The sequence below is a fragment of the Cucumis sativus genome, unplaced genomic scaffold (assembly GCF_000004075.3).
Source record: "Cucumis sativus cultivar 9930 unplaced genomic scaffold, Cucumber_9930_V3 scaffold79, whole genome shotgun sequence".
In the NCBI taxonomy this organism is placed as follows: domain Eukaryota; kingdom Viridiplantae; phylum Streptophyta; class Magnoliopsida; order Cucurbitales; family Cucurbitaceae; genus Cucumis; species Cucumis sativus.
This window is the reverse complement of record NW_022279570.1, coordinates 79606-100396: the sequence shown is the minus strand read 5'-3', so window position 1 is coordinate 100396 and position 20791 is coordinate 79606. Positions and strand designations below refer to the sequence as shown.

General features: G+C 36.5%; 2 long non-coding RNA genes across 3 annotated transcripts; one reads left to right on the top strand and one right to left on the bottom strand.

Annotated features, from left to right (window-relative positions):
- Positions 1–1202: 1202 nt before the first annotated feature.
- On the top strand, positions 1203–2859 carry LOC116406251. 2 transcript variants are annotated; one of them, XR_004219281.1, is made up of 4 exons: positions 1203–1628; positions 1768–1846; positions 1926–1973; positions 2824–2859. It is a non-coding gene; the product is annotated as an uncharacterized LOC116406251 (long non-coding RNA). The 2 variants fall into 2 exon arrangements; XR_004219280.1 differs by lacking the exon at positions 2824–2859 and adding an exon at positions 2551–2592.
- Positions 2860–8299: 5440 nt separating this feature from the next.
- Positions 8300–10521, bottom strand: LOC116406248. Its single transcript, XR_004219275.1, has 3 exons — positions 10332–10521; positions 8777–8851; positions 8300–8657 (listed from the first exon to the last, which is right to left on the bottom strand). It is a non-coding gene; the product is annotated as an uncharacterized LOC116406248 (long non-coding RNA).
- Positions 10522–20791: the final 10270 nt, after the last annotated feature.

Sequence of the window (20791 nt, the reverse complement as noted above, 5' to 3'; positions counted from 1 at the left end):
TGCCTGTATCGATTGTTTCTGATAGGGATGCACGGTTTACTTCCAAGTTTTGGAAGGGACTTCAGACTGCTATGGGTACGAGATTGGATTTTAGTACAGCCTTTCATCCACAGACTGATGGTCAAACTGAACGTTTGAACCAAGTTTTAGAGGATATGCTACGAGCTTGTGTTCTAGAGTTTCCAGGTAGTTGGGACTCTCATCTACATTTAATGGAGTTTGCTTATAACAACAGTTTCCAGGCTACCATCGGTATGGCGCCATTTGAAGCTTTGTATGGCAAATGTTGTAGAACCCCTGTTTGTTGGAGTGAGGTTGGTGAACATAGATTGATGGGACCTGAATTAGTTCGGTCTACTAATGAGGCTATTCAAAAGATTAGAGCACGTATGCAAACAGCGCAGAGTAGACAGAAGAGTTATGCAGATGTACGGCGAAAAGACCTTAAGTTTGATGTGGGAGAAAAGGTATTCTTGAAGGTAGCACCTATGAAGGGTGTTATGCGTTTTGAGAAGAAAGGGAAGTTAAGTCCTCGATTTGTTGGACCATTTGAGATCTTAGAGAAGGTTGGTGTTATGGCGTATCGCTTGGCATTACCACCATCTCTCTCTGCAGTTCATAATGTTTTCCATGTTTCGATGTTGAGGAAATATGTGGCCGATACATCTCATGTAGTAGACTATGAACCCTTGGAGATTGATGAGCATTTGAGCTATGTAGAACAACCTGTGGAGATTCTGGCTAGAGAGGTAAAGATGCTTCGTAATAGAAGCATTCCATTAGTAAAGGTTTTGTGGCGGAATCATCGAATTGAAGAGGCGACATGGGAGCGAGAGGAAGAGATGAGGACTCGTTATCCAGAGTTATTTCAGGATTAGAACTTTCGAGGACGAAAGTTTCTTAAGGGGGGAAGAATGTAACGCCCCAAACTTGAAGGTAAATTATTTTGAGAGAAAGAAGATGTGAAATGTATTAATATAATTAAATATATATATGTATTTAATTATATTTTATTAATATATTTATTTTATGTTTTATTAAATAAGAGAAAAGAAAAAGAAAACTTTTTTTTTCTTTTTCTTCTTCCTCCCGTGCGCCCTTCCCCTTCTCCCCGTTCGCAGCGCAGCAACCGCCATCCATTCCTCTTCTTCTTCCGTTCGCAGCAGCCGTCGGTCGCCGCGTCTCCCCTACTGAAGCTGAGCGCCGCGACCTCCATTTCGTTCTTCATCTCCGTTCGCGAAGCAGTCTTGCAGCAGCCGCCGCGTAACCGTTCTTCATCTCCGTTCGCGAAGCAGCCTTGCAGCAGCCGCCGCGTAACTGTCCGGTCCAGATCTGCGGCGTCGTTGCTCTTCCGCCGCTGCCCAGCCGTCTCAGCCGGTTCTGTCTCCGTCGAAGCCACGGTTCTGCAACCGTCTCCGCCGGTTCTGTCTTCGTGAAGCCCTGCCGCGCAACCTCTGTTTCGAGCCGCCGCCCATTCCGTTCTCCTCTGTTTTCTGCACTGCCGCGCGACTCTCCGACCGCGTCAGATCGTTGATCGATTTTGAGGCAGCCGCCACGTCTCCTTTGGCCGACCGCTGACCGACCCACACTTAGGATTTTTGCTGCGAGTCCGACAGTCGTGCGTTGAGGTGTGCTGCTGTCTCTGTTTTACAATTTTATCGAGGTTGCTTTGTTGGTAACAACTTAAGTATGAATGGTAATTGGTTTCAAAGTGGTTCAAGTGTTATGGTTGGAATGTTTAGCTAATTTGTTAATTGGTTCTTGAAGGTGTTGGGAGTAACGTTGGGCTCCCTTAAATTCACAACCAATTTGTGAATTGTTGAGGGTTCAGTTCGCCAATATATCGGTGAGTTGGAACTTACGTTGAGGAAAGTAAGTGAGATATGTATCGTGGAAGTAATTGAATTTTGTGTTGTTGTGCTTAGGATTGTTTGGAGGACGTTAGTTGATTAAGGAGCTTCCCCAACTTTGAGGTAAGGGATTTTCTACTGGACTCACCTAAAGTTTTTGAGTTGTGTTGGACTGTATGGATGATGATTAAGATGTATATGTTTGATTGCAGACTAAATGTTTAGTGTATGTTGTATTTGACTGGAAACACATATATACACATTGATGTGTGAATTGATGTGGATTGCCGAAAGTATACATGTGAATGATTGAAATTATGCTTATGTATGCATGATGATATTAATAGATTGTGCTGTATAAAGATTGGATGTGAACTAGTGAATTTGTTTCGGTTGGATGTGGATTATACTGAACTGTGGTTTGTGCTGGTGAACTGAGGGGTGTATTGACTTGACTGTATAGTGGATTGACTGATGTATTAGCATATTATTGACAGACAGATGATTGTAGTAAAATAAGTTGACTGTTAGGATGTTGAAAGAAAGGACTTTGTGATTTGAAGTAACTGAAAGATGGGTTGAATGGAATGAGGGGATAAATTGTTAGGTTGTATTGGGATGTTTACCTTGTAGGTGTCCCACGGGATCACCAATTTATTGTGCACCTTCGGGAGCATTTGACTGATATGTGTTTCTGCAGAACACTAGACTGATATGTACGTCCCTCGGGGCGTTAGACTGATATGTACGTCCCTCGGGGCGTTAGATTGATATGTACGTCCCTCGGGGCGTTAGACTGATATGTACGTCCTTCGGGGCGTTAGACTGAAATGTGTATCCTACGGGATCACAAGACTGCGACTGTACAGGGTGTCCCAATAGAACTTTAACAATTTATTTTCCCCTGACGAGACCAGTAGAGGGTCTCTTACTGAGTATTGTTATACTCACCCTTCTTATGTTTAATTTTCAGGCAAAGGAAATAAAGGTGGCAAACTGGCGAGGGGCAGGAAGGAAGCGTGATTGCCATAGGGAATGTGTTATTTTGCTTCCACTTATGATTTCTTTTAAGGTTTAAGATGTACTAAAACTTAGTTTACAAACTTTTATTTGTAAATAGTGTTATTGTTAAGTTTTCTTGAATATTTGAAAATCAGGCCTGACATGTTTTGTTTTTAAATTGACTTATGTTTCAATTTGTATCAACCAAAGTCTTTTGTCAAAAATTAACGACCTCGACTTACCCAGAAAAGTTGGGTCGTTACACTCACCCACACGCCCACGCGCACGCACACATATGCACAAAGATGTGTAAATGAATTAAGATTAAAAAACAATTACAATAATTATGTTTAGGAGTAAAAATCATGTTCATTTGACTTAAAAACATTAATTAAAATTATAATTTCTATCAATATTGGTTTAAGAGTGTCATTATTTCAATATAATGCGGTTTTATGCAATTTTACCAACAAAAAATAAGTCGAATATGGACCTGTAGATCCACACTCTTTGTCCTAAGAGATATAACAACTTTTCTATGGGTTATTTTAAAAAATGGAAAAACTATTTTTTCTTTTGAATTTTAGCAAATAACATTTTTTGCACGTGCATGGTATTTTACAAAATATCCACCTTCTCCAACTGTAATTATTTAGTTTCTACGTTGTAATTAATTTATGTCATTTATCAGCTTTTAATTAATTTTTACTTGAAAAATATACATCAATCCATATTGCAACTTTTTTTTTAATATCTTGGGACTCAACTAATTGATTCAATATTTTAATAACTTTATTCAATCTTACTAATTTCAAAATAACCCAATTGAATTTGAATTTCAAAATAACAAAATTATTATTTTTCAGAATTTGAGAATCTCAACATAGATTTTGTATCAAAATAACCTTAATTGAATTCAAAATTAAAAAATATCAACGTGTTCGCTATTTTTATCTCAAAATAACATTAATGGCTTAAACATCAAGATAACGAAATTATTATTTTAAAATTGGAAGAATCTCATCACTAAAAAATGTCAACATGTTCGCACACGCACACACGCACGAACGCACACATAAAGCATAGAAAAACTTTTAAACCATATTCATTTGACTTAATAACATTAATTAAATAACAATTTTTATCAATATTGGTTGAAAAGTGTCATTAGTGTAATTATTTTAATATAATGGAGTTTTATCCAATTTTAACAACAAAAAACAAGTCGATATGGACCCGTAGATCCACACTCTTTATCATAAGAGATATAGCAACGTTTTTATGGGTCATTTTAAAAATGACAAAACTACTTTTTCTTTTGAATTTTAGCAAATAGCATTCTATCACGTGCATGGTATTTTCTAAAATACCAAAATATTCATCTTCTCCAACTGTAATTATTTTGTTTCTACTTTGTAATTAGTTTATGTTATGCATTTATCAACTTTTAATTATTTTTTTATCTGAAAAAGATACATAAACCTATATCATAAATTTTTTCTTAATATCTCGAGACTCAAGTAATTGATTCAAGATTTTCATAAATTTACTCAATCTTACAATTTTCAAAATAACCTAATGGAATTGAAATTTCAAAACAACCAAATTGAATTTCAAAATAACAGAATTATTATTTTTCAAAATTTCAAAATTTCAGATAGATTTTGTATTAAAATAACCTAAATTGAATTTCAAAATTAAAAAATATCAACTTGTTCGCTATCTTTTATCTCAAAATAACATTAATGACTTGAATATCAAGATAATAAAATTATTATTTTAAATTTGAGAGAAACTCAACATTAAAATATATCAACTTGTTCACACACAAGCACACACGGACACGGGCAAACGCGCACACACGTACACACGCACGTATGAGTGCACACACACCGACACACCCACGCGCACAAGCACATACGCGTCCGCACACACACAGACACACATAAGCACACACACACACGTGTGCACATCAGCACACAAACACGAATGCACACACGCATACACACACCCACCCACATGCACAAATGTGCACAAACGTACACTTGCACGCACACACACTCGCACGCATACACACACGCACGAACGCACACTCACACCCACACGCATACCCACACACCCACACGCACGCACATACACACACGCACAAATGCACAAAACTGCGTAAATGAATTAAAGATAAGAAACAATTACATTACTTGTGTTTAAAAAGACTTTTAAACCATGTTCATTTGACTTAATAACATTAATTAAATTATAATTTTTATCAATATTGGTTGAAAAGTGTCATTAGTGTGATTATTTCAATTTAATGCGATTTTATCCAATTTTACAAAAAAAAAAAAAACAAGTCGAATATGGACTAGTAGATTCACACTATTCATAAGAGATATAACAACGTTTTTATGGGTCAATTTAAAAAATGGCAAAACTTTTTTTTTTTTAATTTTAACATATAGCCTTATTGCACGTGCATGGTATTTTATAAAATATCAAAATATCCACTTTCTCCAACTGTAATTATTCCGTTTCTACGTTGTAATATATTTATGTTATGCATTTATCAGCTTTTAATTATTTTTTACCTGAAAAAGATACATCAACCCATGTCATAACTTTTTTCTTAATATCTCGAGACTCAACTAATTGGTTCAAGTTTTTATAACTTTATACAATCTTACTATTTTCAAAATAACCTAATTGAATTTGAATTTTAAAATAACCAAATTGAATTTCAAAATAACAAAATTATTATTTTTCAGAATTTTAAAATCGCAACGATAGATTTTGTATTGAAATAATCTTAATTGAATTTCAAAACTAAAAAGTATCAACTTGTTCACCATCTTTATCTCAAAATAACATTAATAGTTTGAATATAAAGATAACTAAATTATTATTTTAAAACTAGGAGAAAGTCTACATTAAAAAATATCAACTTGTTTGCACACAAGCACATGTGCACACCCACCCACACATGCACACGCACAAAATGTGCATACACGCAAACATGTACGCACACATGTGCACACACACATGTACGCACGTGTACACACACGTACACACGCGCGACAGCCACACACGAACATACGCACAAACGCACACACATACACGCACATGCGCATGCGCACGCACCCACACAAACTCACACACGCACAAAGATGTGTAAATGAATTAAAATTAAAAACAATTACACTAATTGTGTTTATAAAGACTTTTAAACCATGTTTATTTGACTTAAGAACATTAATTAAATTATAATTTCTATCACTATTGGTTTTAAAATGTCATTAGTGTATTTATTTCAATATAATGCGGTCTTATCCAATTTTACCAACAAAAAAACAAGTCGAATATGGACTAGTAGATTCACACTCTTTGTCATAAGAGATATAACAACATTTTTATGGATCATTTTGAAAAATGACAAACTACTTTTTCTTTTGAATTTTAGCAAATAGTATTTTTTGCACGTGCACGGTATTTTATAAAATACCAAAATATCCACATTCTTCAACTGTAATTATTTTGTTTCTACGTTGTAATTAATTTATGTTGTGTATTTATCCGCTTTTAATTATTTTTTACTTGAAAAAGATACATCAATCCATATTGTCACATCAATCCATACCAAAACGTTCCTAAGAAAGGATCATCTCACCCATAACTTTAAATTCTTCAAACACAATGCAATTAACTTAAAGCAGAACAAAACAAAACAAGAAATCTAACCAACAATAACAAAAAAATAAACCTTAAGCCTTGATCCTTGCAGTCCATTGGGAGGTTCAGAACGGGACATGATCGAGAACAATCGATTCCGAGCTGCAGGTTTCGACATCGACAATGAATTTCCAAGTAAATGAAAATTTTGGAAATGGGTAGTGAAGAAAAATAAGGTTGAGAGGATTTTGTTTGGTGAGTGGGAAAAACTCTAGCCAGTGGAAAGAGAATGGAAGAAATGGGGTTTAGTTTACACAGATTTTTCTTAATGATTGTTGGAAGAACAAAGAGATTGTGAGAAGGTTTAACGGCAACGACAATGGCAGAATGTTAAATCCCCGAAAAGACTAAATGGCCAATTGAGAGGAAGAAGGAAGAAAGAAATTCTCTTTCAAGCTAGGGAAAAGACAGAGGAATGGGAATTGAATTGTACGTTTGGTATGGCTATATGCAATTTTCTTGCTTCTTTATGGATATGTTGTACAAAGAGTAGAACGATGACATGGTTCACTTTGTTTCTCTCTTTACAAAGTAACCAATGACTTAAAAGAAAGACATTGAACAACAAATGACCAATAGAAAACAATATACTCAAGAAACAATAAAAAAAATGCAGAAATTAAAAATATAATTGGAAGTAGGAAAAAAATGGAAGGAAGAAAAATACCCCAAAAGTTCTAAATGCAATACGATCATAACAAACATGTCTCATTGTGAACAAATCGAACAAGCTCTATAACGAATTTTGTAGTGGGATTCCGACTCATAGAAGCCGGCTCCAGGCTTGCACAACGAATGACCAATACAAAATAAGATCCAGTAAAAAGAAAGGCCCAACTAAAGTGAAATTAGAAGACACACACGTCCTATATTAAGGTAGAGTCAAGGTAATTTAGAAAAATTCATTACCGGACAACTACCTCAAAATTACCCGAACTTATAAACTATACAATTATTTTTTCCTGATGTTCCAAAACACTTGCCAACTGAAATTTTCTTTTGACAAATATGCAATGGGTTTCTTGAAATTGAATGCTCAATCCAGAAATTGAAAATGAAATTGGAAGTAGAAAAAAAATGGAAGGAAGAAAAATACCCCAACAGTTATAAATGCAATGTGAACATAACAAGTTGTATCATCATGAACAAATTGAACAATCCCCAAAACAGATTTTGCAATGGGATTCTGACTCCAACAAATTGCATCCATGTTGACCAAAACTTTCCGAACAAAGGATTCAGCTTCCCATCAACATGCATCACAAACCTATAACTTTAAATTCTTCAAAAGCAATGGAATTAAATCAAGGCAGAAAAAAACACAACAAGAATTCTAACCAACGATAACAAAAAAATCCACCTTAACCCTTAATCATTGTCGTCCAATGGGAGGTTCAACATTGGACATGATTGAGAACTATTGGTTCCCAGCCGCAAGTTTCGGCATCGACAAAGATTCTCCGAGGGAAATGAAGATTTTGGAAATTGGTAGTGAAGAAAAATAAGGTTGAAAGAATTTTGTTTGGGGAGTTGACAAAATTGTAAACCGAACCCCATGTGTTTCATTTTTCTCCTCATCGGCCAGAATTTTGTCAACTCCCCAAACAAAATCCTGGCCGATGAGGAGAAAAATGAAACACATGGGGTTCGGTTTACAATGATTTTTCTTAATGATTGTTGGAAGAACAAAGAGATTTAAGGGTAACAAAAAGAATGGAAGAATGTTAAATCCCAAAAGACTAAATGGCCAATTGAATGCTTAAGGAAGTTTGATTTGCCTGTTTTAGCAGTTTTTTTGCTTTTTTATGTAAATGTTGTAGAAAGAGTAGAACAAGGACATAATTCACTTTTTTTTCTCTTTACAAAGTAACCAATGACTTAAAAGAAAGACATTGCACACTAAATGCCCATTAGAAAACAATATACATCGAAAAGAATAAAAAATATGCAAAAATTCAAAATGAAAGTGCAAGCAGAACAAAACGGACTTGATTCACCATGAACAGATAGAACAAGCTCCAAAACGGATTTTGAGTAGAATTTCGTCTCAGATTTGCAGTCTCCAGGTTTTCCAAAACGTTCCTAAGAAAGAATCAGCACAACCCACAACTTTAAATTCTTCAAAAACAATGAAATTAACTCAAAGCAGAAAAAAAAAGACAAAAACTCTAACCAACGATAACAAAAAAATAAACCTTAACCTTTGATCCTTGCAATCCATTTGGGGGTTCAGCACTGGACTTGATCGAGAACAATCAGCTCCCAGCCGCAGGTTTCTGCATGGACGAAGATTTTTCGAGGAGGGAAATCAAATTTTTGGAAATGGGTAGTAAAGAAAAATAAGGTTGAAAAGATTTTGTTTGGAGAGTGGGCAAAATTCTAGCTGGTGAGGAGAAAAGAAAAGACATGGGGTTCAGATTCGAGGGATTTTTCTTAATGATTGTTGGAAGAACAAAGAGATTGTGAGGAGATTTAAGGGTCATGACACAAATATTAAATCAAAAATGAAGAAATGGCCAATTGAATTTTAAAGAAAGTTTCACCTCCCTGTTTGCAGTTTTCTTGCTTATTTACGGAAATGTTGTAGAAAGAGTACACGATGAAATAATTCACTTTGTATTTCTCTTTATAAAGTAACCAATGACTTAAAACAAACACATTGCACAACGAATCACCAACATAAAATAATATGCAATAGAAAAGAAAGACCCAACTAATGTGAAACTAGAAGACACACATGTCCTCTATTAAGGTAGAGTCGAGGTAATGTAGAAAAATTGATTGCCGAACAACCAATTTTTCTTAAATCACCTCAAAATTACCTTATAAACTATACAATTACTTTTTTCTGATATTCCAAACCACTTGCCAACTGAAATTTGCTTTTGACAGTATACAGTGCATTTCCTGAAATTGAATGCTCAATCAAGAAATTGGAAATGAAATTGGAAGTAGAAAAAAAATGGAAGGAAGAAAAATACCCAAAAAGTTCTTTGTATCATTATGAACCGAACGAACAAGCCCCAAAAAAGATGGGCAGTGGGATTCCCACTCAGATAAACTGCCTCCATGCTCACCAAAACATTCCTAACAAAGGATTCAGCTCCCTATCAACGATCATCACAACCCATATCTTTTAAATTCTTCAAAAACAATGCAATGAAATTAGAGCAGAAAAAAACAGAACAACAACTCTAAACAACGACAACTAAAAAATAAACCTTAACCCTTGATCCTTGCAATCCATTAGAACCGGCACTCGACAAGATCGAGAACAATCGATTCCCAGCTGCAGGTTTCAACATCGACAAAGAATTTCCGAGGGAAATGAAAATTTTGGAAATGGGTAGTGAAGTAAAATAAGGTTGAAACGATTTTGTTTGGAGAGTGAGAAAAATTATGGCCGGTTGGGAGAAAAGGGAAGACATGGAGTTCGATTTCTAGGGATTTTTCTTAATGATTGTTGGAAGAACAAAGAGATTGTGAGGAGATTTAAGGGTATCGTCACGAATGGCAGAATGTTAAATCACAAAAGACTATTGTTTTCTTGCTTCTTTATGGAAATGTTGTAGAAAGAGTAGAACGATGACATGGTTCACTTTGTTTTTCTATTTACAAAATAACCATTGACTTAAAAGGAAAGAATTTGCACCACAAATGACCATTAGAAAACAATATACATAAGAAAGAATAAAAAATACGCAGAAATTGAAAATGAAATTGAAAGTTGAAAATAAATGGAAGGAAGAAAAATACTCCAAAAGTTCCAAATGCATTACGATCAAGAGAAATTTGTATCAACATGAACTGATCGAATAAGCTCCAAAATGATTTTGCAGTGGGATTCCGACTCAGATAAGCAGTCTCCAGTCTTGCCAAAACGTTCCTAACAAAGGATCATCACACCCATAACTTTAAATTCTTAAAAAACAATGGAATTGACTCAAAGCAGAAGAAAACGAAAGAAAAACTCTAACCAACGATAAGAAGAAAATAAACCTTCACCCTTGATCCTTCCAATCCATTTGGGGGTTCAACACTGGACATGATCGAGAACAATCAGTTTCCAGCTGCAGGTTTAGGCATGGACGAATATCTTCCAAGAAGGGAAACGAATTTTAGCGAAGTTTGATCTACCTGTTAGCAGTGTTCTTGTTTTTGTACGGAAATGTTGTAGAAAGAGTAGAACGATGAAATAAATCACTTTGTTTTTCTCTTTACAAAGTAACCAATGACTTAAGAAGAAGACATTGCACAACAAATGACCAATAGAAAATGATACGCAATAGAAAAGAATAAAAAAGAAAACAATATGCATTTTTGTTTTCAAATTCTTGGTCAAATCGCAATTCAGAAATGAAATTTGGTTCATTATCGACGATAATATGGTGAACTAAATAACATAAGTTTCAGAGTCATGGGAGAATAATAGCCTTGCTAATTGCTCAAACTCTGAATGTGAAGGCTTTTCCCATGTGAAGGAACCCAAAGAACCAGCCAAAGCAGCATGCTTCTTCCCAATGCAAGAACATTCAGTGTATCTTCTGATTATGTCCTGAATGCAGTAGGAAAAATGATATGAAGTTGTAATTCAAGCTAAGGTTTTGTTGCATAAACCAAAAACTTAGATGGATAAAACACAAAATGCATCCTGTTCCTACCTTATGCCTACTACATTGCTAACAATACACTTACTGCACTCTCAGAGAAGGAACCAGAAATGGTTCTTGATGATCTGTTAAAATCTTTTGATGAAAATGTAACTAGTGCAAAGAGCGTTGATGATTCTAAAACAGAGGCACCTCATGCTAACTCGGATGTGCAATGCTTCTCTGAAGATGAAAAAGTAAATGAAGTTTCGAAAGATGATGATTCTGTGGAGATTTCTGCTGAGAAAATCAATGAATCTGACAAATCTTCTCTGCCTACTGAAGACTTGGATGTTACTGAAGTTCACAAATCGAGCATTGCAGAAGAATTTGGTATGGAATTTGAATCTCAACAAAATGAGTCTACCTGTGAATTGAAACATAAAATTGAAGAAGATGTTGAAGAAGAAAACACACGTGAATAACTCTGCTGAAGAACTGTCTCTTCCCCACGAAAATGTGGAAGAAGAAACTGAAGTTGATGGAGATGATGCCTTGAGCAGTGATGAAGAATCTTTGGAAGTGAAAGACGATCAAGATGAAAATGATCAGATCCCACAACCGGAAATGTAGCATCAGATGCTGACATTGAAGGAGACAAGAAGGAAACAAAAATGGAGAAAAGTTCCGTTCAAGCTGAAGAAGATGATACAATTATCAATAAGTCCACGGAGGAGTTCCCGAGAATGTTTCTGATGATTTGGTTGATGTCAAGATCCAATGGAAAATGGAAGAAGAAACTCTTCCTAAAGACATAATTGTCGAAGCTATCGACTCACAACCAGAAATCCCAAATGCCATTGTTCAATGTGAGGAAGCTTTGGTGGAAATCACTATCACATCCTCCAACAACAATGCAGTTCAATCATTGGCAAACCAATTCCCTAGGCCAACAATAGAAGCCAAATCTCCCGTTGAAGAACAAACCATTAGTTTGCTAATGGACAACCCAGATGCTGAGGAAGAAGAAGCTGAAAAAGAACAGAACAAAGCAAAGTTCATTCAGTTAGTGGTGAAGAATGATAATACTAGCCTAAGGCAGCTGAGGAAGTTGTTCAAGGAAAAACTCCAACTTAACCATAAGAAGATGGAAAATAATAACATCAACACAAAAGTTGTTGGAGGTGGCGTGAAAGTGAGAACTGCTTTACAACCAGTGCCGGAAAACAGAATGACCGTGCATTAAAAGTCTAGAAAGAGAGAGCATTGTGCATGGTTCAAACTGTGGTTTGCCTCATGTTATTGATTTTGTGTTTGTTTTATTCTTTCCATGATGTATTTTGAGAGGAGGGAAAAATGAGGTATATATATGTATACGTGTAAACAAAATCTTGTAATATTGTGTTATCTTATTAACTATGTTGTGAAGTTTATGTAACATTTCACTTGATTGTACTTTTTTTTAAAATAGGACTTTTTTTTCATAATTTTTCAAACACAACTAATATCTACTTGGACTCCTTGTACTCCTTGTAAACGGAGTGTATTCTTGATTAACTTAAACACTTAAATTTTTTTACCACACATATCAATTACTAAAATTTCATAATATCAAAATTCAACATATCCATAAGTTAAAAAACATATTTTGTAATAATACTCGAAATTTGGGATGGGTAGTCTGGGTTGTTAGTGTTGTTAGTGTTGTCAGTGTTAGAATACCCCTAGTGGTTTGTGTCAAAAATGTCTCCTTTTAAAAGTTGAAAGATGCCCTTAAACTTTCGAAAACGGTTCAAAAATACCATTGTCTTTGGTTTTAGATGAAAGTCGCTAAAGTTTTGTTTAAAAAATAATCATCAACTATTGAAAAGTTCTGTTTAAAAAATATTGATGAATTATTGAAAGTTCCATAAATATCCTTTTAAGCTTAAAAAAAATTCAAAAAAATGTTCATCAATCCAATTCATACACCTATTTCTTTACACTTATAATAAAAAGCCCATAGAAAGTAGAGAACTTGTGTAGAGAACTTTTCACTCTTGCCTGAAGCTACAATAGCCCGTAGAAAGTAGGAGAGTTAAGCTTGTTAGGTTAGAATGCGTCGGGTTCGTTTGGGATCAAAACTTGCATCAGAACTCTTCACTCACGGTCGAAGCTACAATAGCTGGTAGAAAGTAGGAGAGGTAAGCCTATTAAGTCATAATGCATTGGGTTCTTTCAGGATCAAACTTTCGTAGGAAACTCTTCACTCTCGACCGAAGCCACAATAACTTGTAGAAAGTAGGAAAGATAAGTTGGTCAGGTCGAAATGCGTCGGGTTCCTTCTGTATTAGTATTTGCGTAGGGAACTCTTCACTCTTGGTGAAAGCAACAATTTCCTGTAGAAAGAAGGTGAGTTGAAGCGACTAAATCATAATGCGATGGGTTCCTTCGGGATCAATACTTGCGTAGGGAACTCTTAACTCTTGGTGGAAGCAAAAATAGCCCGTAGAAAGTCGAAGAGTTAAGCCAATTAGTTTAGAATGTGTCAAGTTCCTTCGGGTTCAAAATTTTCGTAGGGAACTCTTCACTCTTGGTCGAAGCAACAATGGCCGGTTGAAAGTAGAAGAGTTAAGCCAGTTAGGTCAGAATGCATGTTTGGTTCTTTAGATATCCGAACTTGCACAAGGAAATCTTTGGGATCAGAACTTGTGTCGGGAACTCTTGACTCTCGATTGAAGCCACAATAGCTCGTAGAAAGTAGGAGAATTAAGCCGGTTAGGTTAAAATGCATCGGGTTCTTTGGGATCATAACTTCTTCGACAACTCTTCACTCTCGGCCGAAGCCACAATAGCCCGTAGAAAGTACGGGAGTTAAGCCATTTATGTTAGAATGCATCGGGTTCCTCGAGAATCAGAACTTGCGTAGGAAACTCTTAACTCTTAGTCAAAGCAACAATAACGCATAGAAAGTCGGGGAGTTAAGCCGGTTAGGTCGGTATGCATCGGTTTCTTCGGAATCAAAATTTGCTTAGGGAACTCTTCACTTTTGGCTGAAGCAACAATAGCCCGTAGAAAGTAGGAGAGTTAAGCTGGTTAGGTCGGAATGCGTCGGGTTCACTTCGTATCAAAATTTTCGTAGGGAACTCTTCCCTCCTGGCCAAAGAAATAATTTCATATAGAAAGTAGGAGAGTTAAAGCGGTTAGATCAGAATGTGTCGGGTTCCTTCGGGATCCATACTTGCGTAAGGAACCCTTAACTCTTGGCTGAAGCAAAAAGAGCCTGTACAAAGTCGGATAGTTAAGCCAATTAGGTCAGAAATGCGTCGATTTCCTTCAGGATCAAAATTTTCGTAGGGAACTCTTCACTCTTGGCTGAAGCTTCAATAACCCGTTGGAAGTAAAAGAGTTAAGCCAGTTAGGTGAGAATGCGTTTAGATCTTTCGATATAAGAACTTGCGTAGGGAAATCTTCACTTATGGTCGAAGCAACAATAGCCCGTAGGAAGTAGGAGAATTAACTCGGATAGGTCAGACTGCATCAAGTTCCTTTGGGATCAGAACTTGTGTCGGGAACTCTTCACTCTCAGTTGAAGCCACAATAGCCCATAGAAAGTAGGAGAGTTAAGCCGAATATGTTAAAATGCATCGGGTTCCTTCCTGACCAGAAATTTCATGGAACTCTTCACTCTCGGCTAAAGCCACAATAGCCTGTAGAAAGTAGGAGAGTTAAGCCAGTTAGGTCAAAATGCATTTGGTTCCTTCGATATTAGAACTTGCATAGGGAACTCTTAACTCTTGGTCGAAGCAACAATAGCCCATAAAAAGGTTGAGAGTTAAGCCGGTTAGGTCGGAATGCGTCGGGTTCCTTCAGGATCAAAATTTGCGTAGGGAATGCTTTCTTGGCCGAAGCAACAATAACTTGTAGAAAGTAGGAGAGTTAAGCTGGTTAGGTCAAAATGTGTCAGGTTCCTTCAATATCAGAATTTGCATAGGGAACTCTTCCCTCTTGGCCGAAGCAATACTATAGAAAGTAGGAGAGTTAAAGTGGTTAAATCATAATTCATTGGGTTCCATCGAGACCAATACTTTCGTAGGGAACCCTTAACTCTTGGTGGAAGCAAAAATAGCCTGTAGAAAGTAAGAGAATTAAGACGGTTAGGTCAGAATGCATCGAGTTCCTTTGAAATCAGAATTTTCGTAGGGAACTCTTTACTATTGGCCGAAGCAACAATAGCCCGTTGGAAGTAGAAAAGTTAAGCCAGTTGGGTCAGAATGCATTTGGTTCTTTCGATATCAGAACTTGCATAGGAAAATCTTCACTCATGGTCAAAGCAATAATAGCTCGTAGAAAGTAATAGAGTTAAGCTGGTTAGGTTAGAATGCATCGAGTTCCTTTGGTATCATAACTTGTGTCAGGAACTTTTCCCTCTTAGCTGAAGCCACAATAGCCCATAGAAAGTATGAGAGCTAAGCAAAATAGGTTAAAATGCGTCGGGTTCCTTCCAGATCAGAACTTGTGTTGGGAACTTTTCACCCTCGGTTGAAGCCACAATAGACCATAGAAAGTAGGAGAGTTAAGCCGAATAGGTTAAAATGCATCTAGTTCCCTCGAGATCAGTACTTTCATCAACAACTCTTCACTCTCGACTAAACCCACAATAGCCCGTAGAAAGTAGGAGAGTTAAATCGGTTAGGTCAGAATGCGTCGGGTTCCTTTAGGATCAGAACTTGCTTAGAGAACTCTTCACTCTTTGTCGAAGCCACAATAGCCCGTAGAAAGTAGGGGAGTTAAGACGGTTGGGTCAGAATGCATCGGGTTCCTTCAGAATAAGAACTTGCATATAGAACTCTTAACTCTTGGTCGAGGCAACAATAGGTCGTTGGAAGTAGAAGAGTTAAGCTAGTTCGGTCAAAATGCATTCGGTTCTGTCGATATTAGAACTTGCGTAGGAAAATCTTCACTCATGGTCGAAGCAACAATAGCCCATAAAAAGTAGAAGAGTTAAGCATATTAGGTCAGAATGTATAGAGTTCCTTTGAGATCAGAACTTGTGTCCGGAACTCTTCACTCACGGCCGAAGCCACAATAGCCCATAAAAAGTAAGAGAGTTAAGCCGATCAGGTTAGAATGCGTCTGGTTCCTTCGTGATCAGAACTTGTTGGTGAACTCTTCACTCTCGACCAAGCAACAATAGCCTGTAGAATGTAGGAGAATTAAGTCGGATAGCTCAGAGTGCGTAGGGTTCCGTCCGGATCAAAACTTTCATAATGAAATCTTCACTTATGGTTGAAGCAACAATAACATGTAGAAAGTAGGAGAGTTAACCCGATTAGGTTAGAATGCGTCGAGTTGCTTTGGGATTAGAACTTGTGTGAGGAACTCTTCACTCTCGGCCGAAGCCACAATAGCCCGTAGAAAGTAAAAGAGTTAAGCTGGTTTGATTAAAATGAATCGGGTTCTTTTAGAATCAGAACTTGTTCGTGAACTCTTCACTCTCGGCTGAACCTACAGTAGCCCGTAAAATGTAGGAGAGTTAAGCCGAAAAGCTCAAAGTGTGTCAGGTTCCTTCCGAATCAGAACTTTTATCGGGAACTCTTCACTCTCGGCTAAAGCCACAATACCCCATAGAAAGTACGAGAGTTAAGTCGGTTAGGCAAAAATGCATCGGGTTCCTTCGTGATCAAAACTAGCGTAGAGAACTTTTCACTCTTTGGTCGAAGCCATAATAACCCGTAGCATGTAGGAGAGTTAAGCTGGTTAGTTCAGAATGTGTTGGGTTCCTTCGAGATCAGAACTTGTGTGGAGAACTCTTCAATCTTTGTCGAAGCCATAATAACCCATAGAAAGTAGGAGAGTTAAATCGATTAGGTCAGAGTGCATCGGGTTCCTTCGAGACATGAACGTGCATTAGGTACTCTTCACTCTTGGATGAAGCAATAACAGCCCATAGAAAGTTAGAGAGATAAGTCGATTAGGTCGCAATGCATCGGGTTCCTACGGGATCAAAACTTGCGTAGGGAACTTTTCACTTTTGGTTGTAGTAACTATAGCCGGTAGAAAGTAGGAGAGTTAAGCGGGTTAGGTCAAAATCCATCGGGTTCCTTTGAGTTCAGAACTTGCGTAAAGAACTTTTCACTTCGCCGAAGCCACAATAGGCCGTAGAAAGTAGGAAAGTCAAGCCGGTTAGGTCAAAATGCATCGGGTTCCTAAATTGCATAAGGAACTCTTCACTCTTGGTTGAAGCAACAATAGCCTGTAGAAAGTTGGATAGTTAAGCTAGTTAGGTCAGAATACGTCAGGTTCCTTCAGAATCAAAGCTTGCGTAGAGAACTCTTCACTCTTGGCTGAAGCAACAATAACCGGTAGAAAGTAGGAGAGTTAAGCTGGTTAGGTTGGAATGCATCAAGTTCTTTACGTATCAGAATTCACATAGGGAACTTTTTACTCTTGGCCAAAGCATCAATTTCTGTAGAAAGTAGGAGAGTTAAAGTGGTTAGGTCAGAATGCGTCGGGTTCCTTCGGGATCGATAGTTGTATAGGTAACTCTTCACTCTTGGCCGAAGCAACAATAGCCAGTTGAAAGTAGAAGAGTTAAGCCAATTAGGTCAGAATGCGTTGGGTTCCTTCGATATCAGAACTTGCGTAGGAAAATATTCACTCACGGCCGAAGCAACAATAGCCTGTAGAATGTAGGAGAGTTAAGCCGATTAGGTCAAAATTCGTTGGGTTCTACGGTATTCAACTTTTCCTTCCTTACACTTCTTTTTTTCTTGTTCATTTTATTGATATAATTTTTACCACAACTCATCAGATAGGAATTGATAACCATTTTCTTTTTTAGAACTGTTTTCTTTTTATTTTAAAAATTAAACATATATACAATGCTTGCACTTTTAAGATTAGTGGCGATTTAAGAAGAATGATGATGGTTCATTCGTGACTTTCATTTGTGGTTCTAGGCCTCTAAATTTTTTTTCAATTACAATACTATGACGTCAAATAACTGTCGCGAAAAGTATTATCCGAAAAGTTTCGCCTTTTCCCGCGCGTTTTTTTTCCTTTTGTGATAATTTTTTTTCCTCCCTCCATTTTGTGATATAAACAACTGTCGTAGTAGATAATTTTTGTTGTAGTGTTACTACATTTGGAACTTGACAAAAACCTGTTTGCTAGATGATCCCTTATATGACTCAATTTCTTTTTCCTAGTGTTTTTATTCACTTATAAAGTCATTTCAAACACAATACTATACATTTGATTTGTGAACTTTAGTCACTATGGTTTCTTTACCTATGCATTGCCAAATCAAGCACTATACCATAAAACTTCTAGGACTAACTTATGAATTGATCAATTAAAATGACATGATTTGCACTATAGACGCCTTTTGCACACCACTTAGGTTGGTTTAGCACTATAGTTCTTGTCTTATTTACCATTTTTGGTCGTTAATTCCTTCTTTGTTTTTCAATTTTTGGTAGTTTATGAGTTAAGAAAGCTCACACTTAAGCATTGTTTGATAGTCTTTACAGCCTAAGCACCTCTTGGACACTACATAGGTTGGTTGGCACTATAGTTGATGCACTTGCACACTTGGTTTCCATTTAAGGTCCTTAAGTCCTTTTTGGTCACTTTTTGGTAGGTTATGTGTTGGAAATTGATAAGAAACCCCTAGGCATTGGATCTAAGAATCATGTTAAACAACAAGACTCAAAGAACACAACCCCACTAGCCGCAAAACCAATTTGATTTCAACCCCTAAGATAGGCTACATACAAATTGCTTAGATGATCTAAGAAACCAAGGATCGAACAAAATTAGAAACTCCCATCAATCCTTAATCTTCAAAACACTCCACAAGTAAGGTAGATCAATTCTCACTTGAATGCTTCAAATGTTTGTGCATTCTATCACAACAGACAAGAACAAAATTCTACATTCTAGAATTTTCAGATTTCTTTCATCCCAAATTCTTCTTTTTAAATGTGGAAAAATTACAACCCTATTTATACTAATTAAAATATGAAATGAAAGGTCAAAACATTTAATTTGATAACCTTTCAACTAACATAATAACTAAAAACACATAAACATTATTTCTTAAACATTTAAATTTATGACTTTTGAGTTGCCCAAAATAACTCTTCAACTTCCAAGCATTGCATCTCCTCAACTTCTTCATTTGATTCAATCATGATTTCTTGATCCATATCAGGAATGCTCACAGTTAAACATTCTTGGTTTGTCTTTAAACCTTAGGCACCTTTTGGACACTACTTGGGTTGGTCTGGCACTATAGTTGTTGCTTTTGTGCACTTATTTTCATTTTGGGTCGTTAAGTCTTTTTTTCTGACATTTTGGTAGATTTTGAGTTGAGAAAGCTCACACTTAAGCATTCTTTGGTTGTGTTTATATAATAGGCACGTTTTTTAAACTACTTAGGTTTGTTTGGCACTATAATTATTGCACATGCGCACTTGGTTGCCATTTCGGGTCGTTAAGTTATTTTTTCAGATATTTTGGTAGGATATGAGTCGACAAAGCTCACACTTACGAGTTCTTGGGTTGCATTTACAGCTTAGGCACTTTTTGGACACTACTTAGGTATGTTTCGCACTATAGTTGTTTCACTTAGGCACTTGGTTGCCAATTGGGGTCGTTAAGTCTTTTTTTTTTACATTTTTGTTTGTTATGAGTCGAGAAAGCTCACACTTAAATATTATTTGGTTGCGTTTATAGCTTACGCAACTTTTGGATACTACTTAGGTACGTTTGACATTTTATTTGTTGCTCTTGGGCACATGCTTGCCATTTCGAGTCGTTCAATCATTTTTTCTGACTTATCGGTAGGTTATGAGTCGGGAAAGCTCACACTTAAGCATTCTTTGGTTGTCTTTAAACCTTAGTCACCTTTTAGACACTAATTAGGTTGTTTTAACAGCATATTTGTTTAACTTACGCACTTGGTTGAAATTTTTGTTCATCAAGTCCTTTTTTGTGATTTTTTGGTAGCTTATGAGTTAAGAAAGCTCACACTTAAGCATTCAATGGTTGCCTTTACAACTTAACACCGTTTGGATAGTAGTTAGGTTGGTTTGACACTATAGTTATTGAATTTGGGCACTTGGTTGCCATTTCGGGTTGTTAAGTCATTTTTTTCTCATTTTTTCGTAGCTTATGAGTTGGAAAAGCTCACAGTTAAGCATTGTGTGGTTGATTTTAAGCCTTATGCACCTTTTGGACACTAGTTAGGTTAGTTTGGCACTATATTTGTTGCACTTGGTTGCAATTCGAGTCGTTAAGTCCTTTTTTCTAACATTTTGGTAGGTTATAAGTAGAGAAAGTTCACACTGAAGCATTCTTTGATTGCATTTACAACGTAGGCACCTTTTGGACACTACCTAGGTTGGTTTGGCATTATAGCTGTTGCACTTGGACACTTGATTTCCACTTCAGGTCGTTAAGTCCTTTTTCTCACATTTTTTAAAGTTATGATTTGGAAAATCTCACACTTAAGCATTTTTTTTGCTGTCTTTAAACCTTAGGAACCTTTTGGACATTAATAAGGTTTCTTTGGCACCATAGTTGTTGCACTTTGGCACTTGGTTGCAATTTCGGGTTGTTAAGTCCTTTTTTCTAACTTTT